The sequence below is a fragment of the Lepisosteus platostomus genome, chromosome 1, assembly GCF_059453375.1.
Source record: "Lepisosteus platostomus isolate fLepPlt1 chromosome 1, fLepPlt1.hap1, whole genome shotgun sequence".
NCBI classification, from domain to species: Eukaryota; Metazoa; Chordata; class Actinopteri; order Semionotiformes; family Lepisosteidae; genus Lepisosteus; species Lepisosteus platostomus.
Window position 1 is genome coordinate 10,447,382 of NC_142611.1, and position 17,937 is coordinate 10,465,318.

Below are 17,937 nucleotides of genomic sequence, written 5' to 3' on the forward strand. Positions count from 1 at the left end.
TACCAACATGCACAGCACCATGGGATCTTTAATGTCCATATAGTAAGGACCTCAGTCTTCCATCTCATCAGAAAGACGTAATCTCCTACAACACATTGTCCACACTCACCATGTTGGAGCAGTGCTTAAAAAATTCTAACCCAGAGGAAAAGGTGCTACCTGCTGGTTTTCAGCACCTTTCTTTTCCTTCGTAATCTTCCATCTCAGAAAAGACCAGGGCCAACCTCACTTACGTTTTGAGATCTGACAAAATGAGACAAAAATTGACAGCTGTCCAGTGGTACTGGAGACTTTGGCAGTTATTAAGCTCGCTTGATGTACAGTCCTATTTAATGTTACCTTCTCAAATCTGAAAACAGTGGGTATATCGTCAAGGAGAGAGCAAATGTCAGTCTGACAGTTGTCTGATGATAGAGTTAGATGTTAGAGGAAAGAGTTGAGAGGCTGGCTTATGTGATAAGTCCTTGTGCTAGAGGCTTGTGCTTCCACACTGAATCGGATTCAGTTAATTTAATTTAATTGGCCTGAGAAAGGAGCTTTTGATGGATTTTGATGACCAAAGTTTGCTTTGTAACACCGAGGGGAGATTGAAAGTGGATGCAAGCTCTGAGTGTAACAGCCCCAGTGAAATCTGACATTCCTGAAGTTTTAACGAACTCTGGGTAAACCCTCCCATTTCTGCTGGCTGTGGTATCCGCATGGCCTGCACTCTGAACTGTCAAGATCAGTGGGTAAAGGTGCTACTGACATGGCAATATACCGGCCCGACAGATACAAGATGATGCTCATCAGAAAACAAACTGATGTGCAATTTGATGTGATGTGAAGGTATGACTTTTGGCACGTCCACTTCCTGGAACTGAAATCAAAAGTCGAGGCCTTTGGGATTAATTTAACAAACATCTCCAGAGCAGGCTAATTCAGCAATCTGTTTGATTTCACCAGCTGGGTCTTAATGAGATTAATACCACCAGTTGGACCCGTTGTGAGAGAGCAGTTGAATTACAAGTGTCTCTTGTGCCGTGTCATGAATTCAGAAGAAGAACCTCTTTCTCCCAGTTTTCTCTATTAGATTATCACAAAAGAAAAGCTGCGTGCTTGTATTCATTTTATATTCAGACCCGACGCGGCCTTATAGTTCAGAAGACTGAAAAGCGAGTGTTTCAGAAAGAGTATCAAAAGAAGCTGTAACATGTTCACAGTCTTACCAAGAAAATGATAGTTTGTAGCAGGGGCACTGACATTTTATTAAACAGACATGACATGGCTAAATGCACTGTGCTGATTAACATTTGTCATCAACAAGGGGTCTACAGTGAACGTCGCGGGCCATTAGTGAGTGTGGCCACCACTGGAGGATTTACACAGCTGTCTCATGGGATCCTGTCCCATTCCTCGTCTCTGAGCCTGCAAGGAGGGCAGTTAATTAGATACAGGTCTTGTCCAGTACAGTGCTGTGCAATCAGGTTCTGCAAGCAACTAGATACTCTGGCCCAGACCATCACAATCTGACCTCCCTATCACCTGGTCTTCTGGACGCAACAATTCATATATCATTCTTCAGATACATTAATACCCATCAGACTGCCCCACTGGTGATTTAATCCAGCATTCAACATTACAATGACATGAAGGCTTGGAATGTGAGATATTGGTTCCTTTAAGGTTCTTTTCTTTCTCAAGTGTTCAACTGGCTGTATCAGTATTTGTTCTGATCACAGTCACATCATGAGTATTAACTTAATCAAGGTCCAGGTAAAAACGTTTATCCCTTGTCCTAAGTCTGTATTATTTGTTTTTCTTAAAGAATGTGCATGTCGATATTGAGTGCTAAGTTTTTTTGATTCTTGGTCGAGTTTACAGGAGTTAGCCACATTCAAAAAAGAAGGAAGTCAGTGGTCACATCATGAAAGAAGTTATGTGCCAGGAATCAGAACTGAGACAGAGCCAAGAACAATATAAAGTTAATCTAGTAACAGGGCCCAAACAAACGTTTTTACATTAATTTTAAAATGCATTGTCATCTTTCACTTTCTTTCCAGGTATAAAATTGGAAACAAATTAGAAATATGCAAGCAGTTTTCCTTGTAGAGCCTTCTCTACGTCACATCTCGGGTTTTAAATGATCTTGGGAGAATATGCAGTTTACAAATATATGCAAAAAACATAAAAAAGAACGCTCTTGGGGAAATGCTTTTTTAAGAAGACTATCATTTTTAAATAGGATCTGTTTTCTTTAAATTTCCTTTTGGGGGATTCATTTTCTTATTAAGGTAACATTTATTTTAGCTGAGTCCTTTCTGTAACATCTCTATCATTGCTTGTTATAAGTATCCTAGCCCACAGGGTTTTTAGTGTGGAACATAATCTAGTGGGTGGCTTGAAGTCTGATTAATGAGCTGCTTCTCTTTACATCAAAGCATCTATAAAACCCTCCAGTATTTACAACTCTTTAGCAGTCACAATGCTCAAAAGATCTGCCATGAAGGCTGCTGTGTAAAGTGAATAGCAGCACATCACTCTCTGGAGTGAGACCTTTGTGTGGGCTTCAGTACAAGAGTCTAATAAATGAGGAGGCTTCAGACAGACTTTACTGTGTGCTGGGTATGATGCTGTCATGCTGATAATACAAGTATATTGATATTAAAAAGTTATGGGTTTATTATCCAAAAGGCTTGATATAGTGCCATCTGGTCATTATGATTATTATTCTCAAATGAAACAAAAATCCTTTGAAATTGATGCACAGGCAGTAATATTAATGCAGATACTTTTTATGAGCGCTCAAAGGAAACATGGAAAACAAAATCAATATTAAGGGCCTGTTCGGAGAAAGACTATTCCTTGTTCATTGCCTCCAAGGCAGTGCTGATCCATTGCATGTATTGATTAACAGGTCCCCAGGGGTGAGTGGTGTCCTTCACAAGGACACCCAAAGAAAAGTTCTTCAAAAACATTATGCAGGCCACTTCTAAATAAAAAGCAATAAATGAGTCTATTTTGATCATTCATGATAATAACAAGCCTCATAATAACACTCAAATTATACTAAAGTTAAGGTTGCAAATCATGAGGGACCATAAAACAGCTGATAAACCTAGAATAGTTTTATTATTGTCATCAATTTGTAATGGTGGGAACAAGCAATTTCTGCAGAAAGCAGTATTTAGTTCTAACATTGAAGGGATACAGTAATAGGGCAGATAAAATGAAGATCAAGACATCTTGGCAGAGTTTCAGTGTTTTTAAATCCTGAATTTCAGGCAAGTCTCAGATCTTTGAATGCCCAATCTACTGACCTAGTACATTGGAAAGATGCTTGTCTTTTGTTAAACCAAGAGTGGAAGAACCCAATTTCATTCAGGAGACAGGAGGTCAAATTGCAAGATAATGCTGTTTTTCACATTTTTCACTACTGTGCTGAATTCTCTTCCCAGGGGAATTCAGCAGCCAGGTGCAGATTAATAAATCTGTTTTCACTTTTGGAGGAGACTCTAGGTTCTGCAAGGGCAGAGCCAGGATAGGAAACGGTAAGCCCCACTATCACTTTCTTCCCAGGTGCTTTCAGCTTCAACATCACAGTGTCCCATTTTCTTCCCAGAAAGATATACCTGCCTCTCCAGGGAGCTTTTGTTAGCTATGACCTTCTACAATAGATTATGCTGATTGCTGATGCTGAAACTAAGGATCTATAAAGTCATCAATGCAATTATTCTTCACATAAAGTTTTGTCCATTGTGACCTATTGTGATGGAGTAAATTTATGAAGGACAATTTTCCACCTTAGCAAATAATTGCCTAACCTGACTTTACTGTCCTTGAGACTGAAGTACAAAGTTGAAAGTTGATATGTTCAGTGTCCCATTGCAGGTTGTGTAAAACTACTACTAATAATAGTTGCTTACACTTATATAGTGTTTTTCTGGACACTCCACTCAAAGCACTTTACAGGTACAGGTAATCTCCTCCACCACCACCAATGTGCAGCATCCACCTGGATGATGCGACGGCAGCCATAGTGTACCAGAACGCTCACCACACATCAGCTATCAGTGGGGAGGAGAGCAGAGTAATGAAGCCAATTCATAGATGGGGATTATTAGGAGGCCATGATTGGTAAGGGCCAATGGGAAATTTGGCCAGGACACCGGAGTTACACCCCTACTCTTTTCGAGAAACGCCCTGGGATTTCTAATGACCACGGAGAGTCAGGACCTCAGTTTTACGTCTCATCCAAAGGATGGCGCCTGTTTACAGTATAGTGTTCCCGTCACTATACCGGGGCATTATGACCCCCATGGACCACAAGGTGAGCGCCCCCTGCTGGCCCCACTAATACCTCTTCCAGGAGCAACCTTAGTTTTTCCCCGGAGGTCTCCCATCCAGGTACTGGCCAGGCTCACACCTGCTGACCTTCAGTGGGCTGCCAGCTGTGAGTTGCAGGGTGATATGGCTGCTGGCTAAGAAATGGTCTTTGTTAAAAAGCATAAATTAAAACTCCTTGAATTAAAATATTAATGGAATACAGTATTATCGTTTAACCTTTTCCAGAAATAACTGTAAAAACTGTAATGTTTTTAATTAATAGTGCTCAGGGGGTTCTGAATCATCATAAAATGATGCACTTGTGAACATGGACATGTATGTCCAGATCTAATAGCAAAGTATTGGTCATATACACAGAAGCTGGTTGTTTGTAATGTTTGTTTTGTGTTTTTTACTGACTTCTGCCCATTTCTTCTGAGAGCAGATAGACTGAATCACCTGCCACGTTACTTGCAGACTAATCCTTATTTCTATTTGTTGCACCAGCTCTTTAGCGGTTTGTACTGTTTGCCTTCAGGGATGTGCAGCATCAGATTAGTGTCAGTTATGATTTGATTATTCTCCCTGGTTTTAAATATCTTGAAATACCACCGCAAGTGGTGCAGTACTAAGACACTGAAACTTTTTAAGACCTTTTTTTTTCTATTTGCCTGGTTTTATTTGAAAGAAAAATAGTCCACAATTACACAGTCAAGCCAGGTAGTACTGATATTTCTTCATACTTGTAAAGTCTAAAATGAAGGTGAAATGCGCATCTGTTGGAGGATTGTGTGTTTGGTAATTTACTCATGAAATGGTATTTAATGCCATTCGAATGGTCTTTGAAATGGATTGGCTGAAAGTGGGCTGACGTGCTGAGTGCAGTTTTTTCCACTTCACTTGCCAGCCCAACTCTCAGATCCTCGATCACTGAACCCATAAATATTCCCATTGGTGCTCACTTTATTTTCATCTCTCTAATCTACTGCCCAACAACAAATAAATGTGCACAAATCTACAGGAACTGCTCGTTTCCTCAGCTCTGAGCATGTGAATGTTACAAAATGACACCACAGAATGAAAAATATTAATACTCATTAATTTTGCAATATAAAGTGCTATTTAGAATAACTGAATGGGACAATATTAAATACAGAATATTAAAAACAGTTTTTAGGAAAACAGGGAAGGAGCCTTTAAAAATCATTAGGAAATTTTTATTCTGATTTTTTGTTTTTGAAAAATAGGCCCCTAGTATACAGTACAATCAAGTCATTTAAAGTAAATTAAGGTAAAGAGGTACTGTAGAGTTAGAGGAGTTTATTGCCATACAAACATCTACATTCTTATTTGCGCTGATCTCTGAGGAGATGCACAGTATACAACAGACAACACCACACAATGAAGCTAATACATTACAATGTATTACAATAAATAATACCAACCAGATTATTGTAGAGAACAATAAATATCTGGTAGTGCAAAAAAACATCATAGTCCAAGTCAGAAGGAAAATGTAGACCTGTTGATGATTTGTGTGTTTGGTGTTTTAACTTTTAGTGTTTTTGCAAATAGATTAGTCATGTTCATCAGTTCTGGTATATCTTGATCTCACACTTTTTTGTTTTTTTTACAAAGTTTGAAAACACTGATGTAGATGCAGAGAATGAAGCAAAATGTCCACAGATGTAAAACTGTTTTGAAAGATTCATCTGGTTTTGTTCAATGTGAAAACAAACTGAAGAGTTCAAAAGTCCCCTTGTTAAACTTTGAGGAAAATAACCTGCTCTTTAAGATTGTAAACAATTAATTGCAGTGATTGTTAAAACATTGTCTCTGTTCACATTGATCACAGTACAAGCAACAAGTAATTTTAATAACATTAAGCATATGATATGGTCTGTTTGTCCTCTTTCAAATTTAAGATACTCAAAAGGGCCCTTGAACAAAGCAGTGTTAGTTCAAAACTACTTTTGAAATCCATGATATATATAAATATTACCTCTCAATCAATTCTGAAATACTTTATAAATGTTTTACAGTGTAATCTGTGCACATGGATGGAGAACTGGTTAACAAAAATATTGTCTTTAAGGCATAACCAGTAATAGAGCAGATTAGTGTACCACAGGGATCCATTTTGTGTCCATTGCCCTTCCTGATCTATATCAGTTATCAAGATGCTGATATAGTTAGCAAGCTAGTTAAATATTCAGAAAAAATCTGTTACAAAAATAAGGCAAGTTCTGTAGCAAACACAGACACAGCAGCAAGAGAATTATAGAAATACATACAAAATTAATTGGACAAAATCGTGGTTTGGGAAGACACTTGGCAAGTGAAATTTAATGCTGATTAACCACAAAGTGATCCACAGAGGAAACTGAAACCTACCATGTACTACAAATAGAATTTCTATCTTGAAAGAAATTAGATCTGAAATATGTGTCAGCACCTTGCTCTGTTTGAATAAAAATAAAGTATCAGCATTCCAGGATCAATATTGACCTTTCCTTTGCTTATTCCTGTGTATTTTTTAGGAACAGAGTGAATGACACCTGGCATACTCTCCTGTTCCGTATCAGAAACAAGTTGGTTTTCAATGAGAATGCATTAAACAGAACAGCACAGCTGGGTAGTGTTAATGCCCAGTTGGAAGGGGCAGCCTCTCCACACACAAGAACCCCTTCACCAGTGTCACTGGAAACAGCAGCTTTGAAACCCCATGCTTTGCTGTAGATTGCTGGGGAGATGATGATGCGGATGAATGGAAAATCCATAAAGCAATGTTTTAGAACTTATGAGCCATTTATACCATAAGTCAATGGGATTGAACTAGAAATGGCAGTATAGTGTGTAGTTTATACAGAAGGCGCAAGATCTGAGTCAGCTGTCTCTACCTGTGTTTACAGAGATCAAGATGTTGTAAAGGTGGAATAGCCACACTTGATACTGATCTAGTTTATATATTTGTATTATTGTACAGTAACGCTTGTTTCTTCACACAAAATGCAGAGGATTTTTGTGTTTAATCACAGGCTGGTAAGAAATGAACACCCCAGAAGTCTTCGACAAATGCCTCTATTTTTTTAAACGTGCAGGCTGTTGATGGCATCTGTTGGGTGCAACGTTTTGTGTTGTCATGCTGAATACCTGTCGTGTTAGAAATGGCCCCTGTCGTGTCTTTACATGTTCAAAGGAAGTTAATCACAGAGCTGCATTATGTGACTGATCTCGACCAAGGCGTATACCCGCAACGCCGCCTACAGAAAGGAGTTCCTGCAAACAACGCAGTACCTGTTAGCTCCATCACTATGTCGGTTCTCCGTTTACGGCTGGGAACGAGGGGAATGGAGCTCGAATTGGAGCTGTGATCCATGTTCCTCCCCTGTGGCACGCTGTGATGCAGAACAGCAGCTCTAGGCAGCATAATTAATGGTCCTGGTCCTCTGTTAATTGCATGTTTTTGTTTCTCCTCCTTTCTTTCCAGCATGGTGTACGTTGTAGAACACTTGACGGGGCAGATGGTTTTCAGCGGGGCGGAGCAGGTATGGTACATGTCTCTGATGCCTGCTGCTGCATGTGCTGTAGCATGACGCATGTACGTAGGAAATGCGTTGCCCTGGATTGTGCAGCTGCCAGTTAGAATTAGGCTACAGCCCAGCTGGCCTGATGACGACACTGATGGGAAAATATGTGGGTTCAGCAAACCCACCATGAGGGAAACAAGATCTGACTATTCCTTTCAGAGTGGAATATCGGGAGAACCCCCACTTACAGGACTCTGAATACCACCATGGCATCTGTCTTTCTCTTCAGAAATCTGGCTTTTTTCTTCAGATATCCCTCATTGTGCAGTCACCTTTCACAATCCGGTGTTGTCTGTGGCGTATGAGTCTCATGCATTGTTTTCAGCTACATTAAATTCAACTGCTAGCTTGCAGCTGCTCAGTGTAGCTTTTTAATATTTTTTGAAAGCCTATGAGTATGCTTAGGTATGTTGGACCATCTGCATTTAAGAGAGATAGGAATCCAGTGCTTGGTTTGTTACATGATGTATTTTTTAAAGTTTCTGGAAAGAATCACTGAATTAAATTGGTTATTTCTTCGCACGAGTTAATGTCGCCAAGAATCCTCAGCTGTCCCTGCGTAATGTGTGTGTAATGTGTGTGGGATGTGCTTTAGTTTTTTTTTAAATGGTTAATTGTTAAAGTGTTGCTTGGTTTTGTCCGTGTATTCACCATGAAGTGATTTTAAAAAGCAGCTGCCATTCAGCTGGTGTTAACTGCTCCAGTTTTATATGTTTTTAAAACCTGAAAGTCAGAGGGCCACTGCAGGCTACTTGAAAACCATACATCATATATCCTACATTATTTTATCAGTTCATTCAAAATCTATTACCTGTTCAAACCCTACAGGAGCAGTGTTAATGCATTCTTAAAGGGCCGATTTTTTTTTGGTTCCGTTCCGAGTGAACTGGGAGAAAAGAAGGGCTTATTAATCCAAAAATCTCATCCATTTGTTTTTTGAAGGAAGCCAAGGTATTGACTTGAACCAATAGGCAGAGTAGCTTTTTCCCCACCGCCCTTTGCATAGAGATTTGTCTCCTGTGTTTTAAATGCACTTTCACACAGATTCCACTCGTGTCTTCTGGTTCGTGTTTCACGGTTTGTCCTTAAGAAATCTGCTGGGTTGAATTTGTCAAAGCCTTTGAGAATTGTGAATACTTATATCAGATCCTGCTGTAGTTTTCTCTGTTCAAGAGTTAAAAGGTTGAGAAAACAGATTTTTTTTCTTCTATTTGGCAATTCCAAGAAGTTAATAATTGGAGTTTATAACAAATAACCCCTGCCAATCCCCAGTATACATCTGGGTATTATTGTTTTTTATTAAACAATTTTTATTTTTTTTGTAAACAATACACAATAAAAAAAGACTCATGAAAAAACAGAGGAAAAGAGCAGCAACCCAGACTTACAGAGAAAAACATGTAGGAGGGCAACAATATCTAAAAATATAAGTAAAGCTAAAACAATGATTTTACTGTGGCAAAGCTATTTCTGATTCTCATTATCTAATTGTCTTGGCACCGTGAAAACAGGCTGTGGAAAGTTCCAGAAATAAAATGTCCGAAAAGACAAAAAGGCCCATCGAAGCCATGGGAGAGCACCAGACGTCAGCCCACGCAGTGCAATCGTTATTTTGGCAGCTCTATCCAGACAATCTCAACGATAAATCATCGTTCAATAAAAAGCAACTGTAGCGAACACAGGTTATTTCTCTCTTTCGCGTCTCAGATAAAGAGGAACACATTTCGTTCCAGCACAGGTGGGCCTCAGGACATTCCCACAGCTGGCGAAAGAAAGTTCACACTACACCCCTGCTACACTAGGGAAATCAGACGCATTATTTTTCGTTTTGTGGGGTTAAATGCATCCTACTAATTTTAATGTATCCTCTGATGATCAGGTGTTTTTAGTGGCACACTTCGGATTGTTATATCATCATTATTGTAATTATTGAAATCATTATTAACCACTGATTGTTCTGCTATGGAGGTTATTCAACAATTGGACATTGAAGTGGAGTAATGTATTACATGACATTCGCTGTTCAAATAATGCTATAGGTCGTTTGTAACGGGTTACAATATTGAAGTAATCAAACTCGTTTGTTTTAACCTAGTGTGTTTTGAATGTCAAAAAGAATTAAACCAGTTGGTTCATTTTGTTATACTTTTAAATTTGACTTTTATTGCTACGTTATTCTGTTATGTCTGGAATCCTTCACGTTAACCACTGTAGTTGCTGTTTTCTTGGTTTGCTTTGATTTCTGTGTAACTTACACAGAAGTATGTTGTTGTTTCCAAACTGTTATACCACTGTACTGTATTTATATTTTTACTGTTAGGTAATTACAGTATGTTCTGAATAAAAAAAATCTCGTTTTCAAGCTTTGTCAGTTAATTAAATATAAATCAAAGTTGATAGAATTAATCTATACAATTAAATCAATTGAAAAACTAAAATGAGAGTAATCTGAAATTCATCGAGTGCTCTACAAAGAATCTTTCATTACTTTGTATGCCTAATAGATCAGATTGCTATAATATTTGATTTTTACTGTAGTATTTAATTGATTGACTTTTCTGAACCCATGCTATAGTCTGACATAGTACCGACCATCAGGGTGAGGAGAATGGAAGCCTGAGAAATCTGTGAGCCTGTCTTTCTGTGGACGGGCTGGGTTTCTTCTTCAGAGTCCATGTCCCTTAAGATTCAACCTTGTGGCCCGCTTTGTGAGGTTTCTTTTTCACTTCAGCGCCTGAAATTAACTCTACAGCAAAATATTGTACTGCAAGATCGTTCAATTATTGTGGCCTTTTGCACATTCCCAGGGAAAAAAAGGAGAAGCAATTATTTGCTTGGCTGGACAAATCCTATTCCAGTTTGTCAAGGACAAGTTCATTTTCAGTCTAGAAAGGTAATTGTGGATTGAATATCACAAAGTGCTCATGTGAGAAAGTATGGTGTTCATGTGATTTTTTGTTGTTGTTGTTGTTGTCATAGAGGGGGTCTGTTTATTTTTTAGAAAGTAACTGGAAGTGAAGAATATCTGAGTTAGATCAAAGGAATTGTTTCAGGAATGAAAACAAGCTGCAATCCAGATTTCCTTCTTAGAGTTTTGAATTAGGGTAGAATCTTAAACATATTTTTTCTTGGTCAGTTAGAATATTCTTAGGATCCACGTTTGCACAATATTCAGAAACATCAAAACAATTTTCACTGCAATACAATACTACAGTAATACAATTTTTCACGAAGGTTGATTGTAAGATTCAAAGATTGAATGTATAAAAATGACTTGTGTCCATCAATCAGAAAAGCATGATGCACCAACAGTTGTCACTATTTTCAAATAGTTCAGAAAAGCAAAATGGCAGTTAGGTTGTAGCACTTTTTTATTATTTTTAAATAGTTAGGACGAAAAACCTATACAAATACTGTATAATGACATCACAAAATACACAAAAAAGACATAATAAGAATATCACAACGATAACCACAATACAATTAATGTCTTCCTCTATTTCCTAATCTAATCAATACATTCAAATTTCATCCAAAGTGTGCATTACATCTTTCCATATTCTTTGAAATTGTCATCTTTCCACTGCCCAGTGTTTTCCAGTTCTCAATAAGATTTCTGATCTTATCACAATCCAACCCAATGGGACTGTCGTATACTCAAAGGGTGGTCATGCGATGTAGGTTTGGAATAGGTTTAGTGATGGGGTTAAAACAGTATTACATCTGAGAGGATAGCCAGCTCTCTAATTGAATGACCTTTCCAGCATTCCCAAAAGAAATGAATCAGTGAATCACATGTTATGTTATATTTAGTGCATATATCTGATGTTTTAACATCAAACTGATTAATTTTATCTCTAGTATAAATACACTCATGATGTCATGATTTTATATTGAATTAACCATTAAGTTTCATTAGTAGGAATATCATATGTCAAAACCAAGCATTTATTCCATGATTCTGCCACATTACTTCTGCCTGAATCTTCATTCCTTTTAATTATTATTTTTTCTTATATTTTCCAGAAATGAACTTTTAGAATATGATTTTTGCTTTATACAGCTTTATGCTTTATACAAGTTATCTCCACTGTAACTTAAGTCTTACTTTGGGAATCCAAACCTGTTATTTATTTGGCTAAAAAAGATGTGATAAGGTAAAGTCCTGTATGAATTGTATACCACCAATTGTGGCCATGAAGTTTTTTCATCCACAGGGTTACTCTATAACGCAGTGTTACCCAGAATTATAATGGGCTCTTTAACCACTTGTTTCATTTTAAGCCATAATCTAACTGTATTATTAATAATAAAATTGTTTGTGCTCTTGATAATAAACAAAGAAATAAATTCGGAGAATAAACTTGTACATTTTCAATATTAACCTATTGCTCTTCTTTAGAGCATAAAAATGTATGCTATGAAGACCTTGTATCTGATAGTTCTAGATCAGGGAGATTTAACTCCCTTGCTGATTTTGGGAAGTGTAGAAGAAGTGCCTTCTGAACCTATGAGAACTTTTAATCCTTTTAAAATCAATGATAATTGAATAGGCTGTTTTTTTTTAAATATTTTTGGAGGAGTTACTGGGCTCATTGAAAAAACAAACAAAAACATTGGTTACTATATCATTCTAAAGAGATTAATTCTTCCTGTGATATTTATAGGTAGATTATTCCATCTTTCAAAATCTTGCCTCATATGATTTAACAATAAAATATAAATATATATTTTATATAATTGCTTTTTATAAGAGCTTATTTAACATATGAGGTTATGAGACATTTTTGTAAAGATTGTAGCTTTCTTTTTACTAATTGCTATTAATTAAATAATTGCTATTTTTAAAATTATGTTATAATGCACAATTTGTCCAAGTGAGACAGATTTGTCCACATTAGTAAGATGTAGAATGTGGCCATCAGTGAATAATAATTTGTGTTGTTGGTTTCAACCCGTATTGCAGGCACTTCCTTTTATTGACACATTTTCTCTGCCAAGGGCCACTGGTGCTCTAGTGGACTCTAGTCTCTCTTTCTAACTTAAATTAACCATGAAGAAGACTATTTGTAAATATCCTTCCATCCTTTCTCTACATCTCCTGCCAGTTTTGCAATGGATCAACTCTGGAAGTACTTTTGCAGTTATATTACTGATTTTGATATTATTTTACAATCACAATTTATCAGACTTATAGGTCTGTAATCAAATGGCGATTTACCTGACCCTACAGTACCTGGCTTAAGAATGACAGATATTACTGTTTGGTACATTGAGTTTGGTCATTCACATTTTTATCTTGTGTCTTATCATTTTCATTAAATTTCCAAAAAGTAGAATAAAATCAGAAATCCATCCTACCCCAGGGTCTTCCTATATCCATACCGTTTTTATTGTATCCCTTATTTCCTCCTCTGTGATTTCAGCTTTGAGAGCTTGTTTTTCTTCACTTTTTCAAAGTAACTGAGTTTAATAAACTTTGTGGATCGGTATTATATTCAGATAACATAAAACACTCAACAAAGTCATTTATACTTCTGATTGAATTGCTTCGGCCTTAGAATTCAAATAATTAGTTGCAAGAAGTGTCTATTTGCTTAACGCCAAGGCCACTAACCAGTATTGTGATGGTATATAACTATAGTAATGCTACCTTGATCACACTGACTTTAGCCAAGTACAGAAAAAAAATAATCAAAATGTTGCTGTTCAAGTAAGAAACAGTTTTGCTGTGACTGTGTAAACAGTTTGCAAATGTTGACCAGAGGAGTAATGTATGATTATTAAAAGGCTACTACACTTCTATTACAACTGCAACAGGACAGCGGTATCTTATGGTTATAATAATATCACATTATGTTATCAATGTGTTTGCTTCATAATTAGGGAAGATAAAATGTAGAAACAATGTTTTATATATTTTATTAGACTGTGTCATTATGTTTCCAGGTTTGTCATTAGTTGGCTAAACAGATTTTTAACAGTCAGGTGACTCAGATGCTGAGTCGTGTAGCAATCGATGTAGATTGCTGGTATTTGTCACATTATAATTCCTCTGGCTGATTGCTGGTTCTGAAACCTAGTTTCAGAAAAGGGTTTTGAAATCTTAACTTGTGCTGACACCTCGATTGACACAGCATCAATATTGCTGTCACATGTCAATAAGCAAGTCCATGGGATATTACCTGACAATTTAGATAGTTCTCAACCATAAGCCATAAGCACTTTGAATATGTTGACTATGTAGAATACACTCACGCAGTGACCAGCCAGGCAGCCATTTTCAGTTATACTGAACCACTGTTGCATAGTACTTTATTAATTTTTCCTCAGATCAATTTTAAACTTATTGTAACTAGCTAAACAGTTTTTGAGCAAAGTGTTGGATAGACGACCATCTTGATTTTTATAGGATTTCATTTCACTGTAGCCTGATTGTATAGTCACTAAAACAGTACCTGCTAAGTTTGTAGTTAATTGTTCAAATGGGTTTTGAAAAGGATCACTTTCCAGTACGGGCTGCGTTTCGACGAGAAATAGATTAGCCAGCCCCAGTGCTGAAATCACTACAGCAGCCTGTGAGGAGGAAATCTGAAGCAGGATTGAGTGTTGCCAAAATGTGCCACGATTCAGTTCATTTTTTTCCTATGGTTCCCAGGAAGATGATCGTGAAAGGTTTTTTTTCATTGCCCGGGTTAGGACCAAATTGGTTGACAGCTTTGTCACATAACAATTTTCCTATTTTCACCACGATACTTGCCAAGGGTAGAATTACACTGTCTTGTGGTACATTTGAAATCTGGGAAGAAGTAATACATTAACTATAGGCTTCCATGCATGAAAGCCTATATGTCAAAGTCCTGCTCATTTATAACCAGTGAGATCCCTTTGGAATGAGAGCCAAATAATTCTGTTTTTCAGAGAACCATACTTGTCATATGCACTGTTGGCATAAGGGGTTGTACTGTTTAACACATACGCATGTTAAACATGCAAGTGCCTTTAGGTATGTTGATTTGAATATACTTCAGTTGGCATTTGTTTAAGACAGAGATTATTCCAAATGTGTGAATATAATCTCACTGCAGGTCCACTTACAATGTGTGGAAGGATGATTAGAAAACAGATCCTTCTGAATAATGTCTTCTTTGGCTTCCTCACACCCTCTTGAATTTCTCCTTCCATTTCCAAAGCTGTGTCAAAGCATGACCCCATGTAGGCTGCTGATAGCATGAATGTCTATGATAGCTGTTTGCTTGCCGTCAGAGGTTTCTGTGGCAATGATGAGGGGTTGCCTAGGGATACCTGAGCTGTAGAGCATGATTGGAACTTCAGCAGTGGCACAAGTGACGAGCAGCTCTCCTTTCAAAAATCCACTCGCCGTTCCCAGAGTTTTATTCAATTTCTAATTCCACACTCCACAAAATGATGAAAGGAAACGTGCTGTTGTTCGCTCTGCGGGAGCATGCTTGACATGCAGCAGCAGTACTTGCATTTATTTCAATGCAACACGCGCTCTTTGGTTTTTCACTTCAAATTACACAGTGATGTTTTTATCAGAAATTGACTGGGCATGGTAGCTTCTCTTGAAGACAAGCTGAGATTCTGTCATCCTCCTGGTCATAAGAGAGACAGTGCAGATTCCCGGTATGAGCAATTTGGAGTGAAGAAGACAGAACATTTGATTACTACCAGAAGGGGGAAGAACTGAGAGACAGAACTCTCCTGCACTGGTGCAATGATGTGACATTGGGAACAGACATAATTTCAGCAGGACAGCTCTGGGATTTCCCAGCTTTATACTATAACTTTTGCTATACTTTTCACTATAAAGCTTTTTGACAAGGCAGTACATTCTTTTTAAAGTAATACTGTACGTTGTACTTTACCTTTAAGAAATACAACCCATCTTCCCTTCTTGGTTATAACCCAAAGTTCCTGAATGTCAGAAATGATGACTTTCTAGAATCTGGTGGTGTTTTACCCTGTTCCTCTGCTTTGGGAACAGGGTAAAAACACCATCTGTTTATGAGTGCTTTGATAGAAGAGGTTTTGATCTGGCAGTTGTGTTGGCGTGCAAGCTACTAAGGAACAAGTAGAGGTAGAATCCATGTTGCAAGCTGAAACTTGGTGGTCTGCCATCTTGGAGAGATGCTCGACTTTCACTCCTCTAATGTGTTCTTTGAAATGGTCATCCAGTTTTTCCTGCTGTGAATGACAAGACTTTTCTACAAACATGATGCTCTCTGGTTGACTGGCCTGAGGATGTGTGTGTACTGCTGGATGTGTATTTACCGGTGATACAGCAGCTCTGGTTAAAAGATGGCTGTATGGGTTAGAGATGACTGGCTGTACGAGACAATTTTGCGTATGGAAAAGAGGATCCGTCTGGAGGGCATTTTGTTTGAAAACCCTGGAAATAGGCAAGTTGTGAGGGTGAAAAGGGAGGATAAGAACTCCTATCATTTCATTATCACCTCTGTGGAAAGATTACAGGAAACATGGTCGTAAAGCATGAACCCCTTTTAAATAGTTTAAAACCTATTGTTCCCTCCCAGTAGGCTCACAACGGTAGTAAACATACCTAGTAGGCTCAAGGTGGTTGTTCTTCATGGAGTTGATGTCGCAAAGGCTAGTTTCAGCTCAAATGAGGACAGTTGACACTGATTTACAAAGAATGTCCTTTTGCACATTCTGGTATGACATAGTGATATAGTGCAATTCTGGTCTGCTGTGCTGGTAGGTGGTATCACACAAGGGACTGATGTCTACAACATTTCTAAAATGGCATAAAAATATGTCAGTTTAATGTAGTTGTAGTTTAAAGCAGACCATCCGAGAGTAAGAGCAAAATAATATATAGGTCAAACATTAAGATGGTGTTTCAACTTTATTGCTAGTAGTGGCTTGGGGTTATATCCGCTTGTACGGTATAGGGTTGGAACAAATTGCTGCAAATAAAAATGATGCAGTTTTTCAGTCTCCCAGGCTATATCTACAGAGTGATATTGATACAACATTTGATAGAGCATTGTTTTGGGTAAAGTTGGTTTTCACAATTCTACTTTCTGTCAGTGAAATGAAAATAATTCATAGGAGTCAAAAAAGGGGTATTTTTCAGATTCAGTTTGTTCTAAAGAAGTTCTAAGAGTACAGGTTCAGAACAGGATGTCTCGCTAAATTTCAGAACGGAAGATAACCTGTCTTGGCACTATTGAATTTGTCATTTTTTGCAATTAATTCAAAAGATTTATATTTTAAAGAACAGTAGTTTATGTCACATTTAAGACATCACATATTCTAAATGTATCTTGCCTTGGCAATGTTGATTACTGTGTTCATTGTTATTACAGCCAAACTCTGCATTATAAATTATTCAGTGTACCTAATACAAATTGTGTGAACGAGGGTACAAATAGCCCTGTGTACGAAGTACTTGTGCTACATGCACCCACACCATTGTGTTTTGTGTAATGAAGTTGCCAGGTAGCTCTCCTCCAGTTCTGAGTGTAGGACCTCTGATAAGTATTTCAACAGCCACACCATGTCTTCTGAATTTTAAACAGATGGTTTGAATTGGTTTAGAATGCATTGCCTTTCTTGCAGTGATCAGCCATTATGAGAGGCAAAATGTTTCAGTTCTCACAAAATTAGGATCCCCACTGTGAATTCTTCCATGGCGATTAAATTATGTGTACTGTTAGGCTTAATCTTCTAGTGTCACATCTGAAGCAGCAATAACAAAAAATAAAATGATCAACTTCAGTATTTTAGCTGTAGTTCAGTTAGAGGTGGAGCAAGCATACAGCTACATTCTTACTTGTTTAATTATGTTTTTTGTTTTTGTTGTGGGAGAAGTATGTGTGTGAAAGATTAACCGGGGTTAAAGGAAGGAAGACAGATATGTTCATGTTGTTTCCTGTATTGCTTTGCCGGTCAACTTGGGAGTGTATCCACACAAAGAGATGGAAATAACTAGGATTAAGAGATGTACACTTCACCTTTGTGGGAGTGGCATTATGTAGAACTGCCTTTTTTTCCT